We start from the raw sequence: 2,987 nt of genomic DNA on the forward strand, positions 1-2,987 counted from the left end.
TGGGGGCAGGCGGCCTGGCTTGCACTGAGGCGGTGGCAGCAAGGAGGTGGGTGGCAGCTTGCGATGGCCGTGTCCCTTACCGGACACTGGAAGACCACAGTCCCCTCCAGGCACTGGCCACGTGTCTCCAGGAGCCCTCCCCACGTCCCGTCTAAATTCTCGCACCCCACACGAGCGCAGGGCCCTGCACCCTGGGGAGGCCACAGTCACCTGCACCTGGGGCCTTTCCTGCCTCCCCGCTGGGCTGGGGGCCGGGGGAGGCTTGGGGTGGTCTGCCGGAGGAGAAGTGTGAAAGCTCCCCCACGGGCCGAGCGCCACGTAGCACACGTGTGCTCCCACAAACACGGAGGCAGCAGATGGGGCAGGCGCCCCCAGTCTGCCGGCCACTGTCGTTCCTCACCGCATCCCCGCTTGCTCCCAAACTCAGGCACACGGGCCCTGGGCTCCCCACCCTCATCCTCTGTGTTTCCTCCCCACTGAGGGAGGGGACCCTCCGCCCAGTAACCTCCTGGTCCAGTCACTGCTACCACGGCGGCCATCACTTTGCGTCGAAATCCCCTTGATCGTGGCTCATCCTCACTAGCCCGGGGACTTTCTGAACGCAGGGAGCCTGCCTTTCGTTTCTGAAGCGTGCAGAGTCAGCGCGTCGGGGTGGGTACGTGTGGATGAAATAAACGCCTCGACCTCTACGTCCATCTGTCTGTATGTGCATCCCGGCCCGTCCTTACCCATCTGCGTCTACATCTGCTTGTGTATCCCCATTTGTAAGTCTGTCTGCCTCGCTAATATTTCTGTCTACATTATATATGTCTGTATCTATCTATAGTCAAGCCATTTCCATCCACTCCTAAGTAGGAACCCATAGCTATCTGTATCCATATGTATCTATATTCCTCGCTCTATGTCCACATCTAGATCTATCCACTAACGCATTTTTTAAAATCTCCGTCCATAAGTCTCACGACACAGACATCCCTGGAGCGCCAGGCCTGGGGCTGGAAGGAACGCCCTGGCCCGTTTTCCCGTGACACGCGGAGCAGGGTCCCCTGGCTGCCTCGTGTTCCGTCCCCTCCTCCCTGACGCCCGCCCCAGGACGGCAAACGGCACACCTGCCGGGCACGTTCACAGAGCTCTCTCTCTTCGCCTGGAGAACTATTTTTCTTCCCTGCTGCAGACAAGGCAGGGAGTGATTTTCTGACGTTTGGACTTAAAGACGGCGTTTACACTTTGTTGGCGCAGCCCCCATGCCTCGAGTTACCTGCATTTTATTACTTGCATTTTATTTTAAGACATTTCTCCAGTTTAAAAACTTACCAGAACAATAACAATCTGGAATTTTTCATAACACAGCCGTGCAGCGCAATTTAAAGGTTCGGCCCCCCAGTAAAATGACACCCAGGATCAGGCCACCCGCCTACGAAGGAGGAAGCAGAGGCCACGCCGCCTGGGCCCTTGGCCTCGTTGAGCAGCTGGGTCCTCCGGCGAGCAGCACCAGCGGGAACTGCTTTTGACCCCATAAAGTCCTGGCATCTCCAAGGAAGGCCTCCCCACTTTATAATGAAGCCCCCCCCAATTCTGACCCCAAGCTTCTTTTCCTCAGTGAGAGAAGCTAACGCCAGGAGAGCTTACTGGTAAGTGTGCGGCGAGCATAGCCCGCCTGTCACCTTGCGCTCTGTGGGGTCGGGGGTGAGCGAGTGGGCGCCAGGCGCGGGCAGAGGCCTGGGGTGAGGGGGTGGGCGGCATGCAGTGCAGTCGGCCCCGCCACCCAAGCGTGGCTCTGCTCTGCGGGGTGGGGCCTGGGCCCTGGTGGGCAGGAACGTGCGAGTGGAGGGGCTTACGAGTCACAGACACGATGTGCTTTCTCTTGGGGAGAAAAACGACATGTTTGAACGACACTTCTTCATAAAACAGCCAGAAGCCCGTGAAGTTCGGCCAGCACCTTTCAGCAGAGGCACGTTAGCCAGTGGGCTCGCCCAGAATGGCGGATGATGGAGGACCAGACCTGGCCTGGAGGACGATCGCCCCTGTCCCCAGAACCTGTCTGCACAAGGGCACTCCGCTCGAGGAATCCCGGGCGTCCGTATGCTCCGGGGCCTGTTCCTGCACACGCCGGCCCTTAGCCAGTCCCCCTATCAGTGGCGTGACCCCGTGACCCGGAGGCCGGCGTCTGGCACCCAGCATGTGGAGCACTCCCGCTGACGGGCCCCTGGCCTCGGGGGTGAGTCAGCGTCGCCCTGGGCGGGAGAAACCGAGACTGGGCCCCTGTGCAGCTCCACCTGGATGGACAGGACTCGCGTGCCCGCTACCGCCCGCTCCGGGCAGGTGACCTCGAAAGGGATCCGAGAGGCTGGAGCCCCAGGAAATGGAAAGGGCGTAGGAAGGAGATCCTTTCCCATAAAGCAATCACTTTCCCACACTGCCTTGGTCCCAAGGTTCAACACTGATGACTATTTGTACGGGTTTAAAATAACACGGCGTTTTAAATCTGTTGCGAATTATCTGGCAAAGCCTTTCAATTCAATCTGTGTTGTCCAGACCACATAATGTCGCTGAAATGGACACGTGCCATCGCCGCTATAAACAAACATGACGGTCCACGGCCAGGCCACCCTGAGCACGCCCGATCCCGTCTGATCTCGGGAGCTAAGCAGGGTCGGGCCTGGTTAGTTCTTGGATGGGAGGCCGCCTGGGAAGACCAGGTGCTGTAGACGTAAAAAATAAAAAATAAGGGATTGTAAGCCGACAAGGTCCTTGCAATCTGTGAGGTCGACCAAGGGTTGCCTCGCCTAAAAAAAAAGAAAAAGACGAATTATGGACTTTGGTCCAATAACTGACCGCAGGAGAGGCGGTGACATTTGTCGCTTTTTGTGCAGCTCGTCAGCGACCCACAAAACCGGCCTTCGCATCGAGAGCCAAGGAGAGGGGAGGGCGAAGGAGCCGGAGGGGCTGCGGGCGATGGAGCACAGCGCGGCAGACAGCCCGGGACC

The 2,987-nt window shown here is 58.8% G+C and overlaps 1 pseudogene; it reads left to right on the forward strand.

Annotated features, from left to right (window-relative positions):
* The first annotated feature begins 2,592 nt into the window (after nucleotides 1-2,592).
* On the forward strand, nucleotides 2,593-2,711 carry LOC111746434 (annotated as a pseudogene).
* The last annotated feature ends 276 nt before the right edge of the window (nucleotides 2,712-2,987 follow it).

The sequence above is a fragment of the Pteropus vampyrus genome, unplaced genomic scaffold (genome assembly GCF_000151845.1).
Source record: "Pteropus vampyrus isolate Shadow unplaced genomic scaffold, Pvam_2.0 Scaffold188, whole genome shotgun sequence".
In the NCBI taxonomy this organism is placed as follows: Eukaryota; Metazoa; Chordata; class Mammalia; order Chiroptera; family Pteropodidae; genus Pteropus; species Pteropus vampyrus.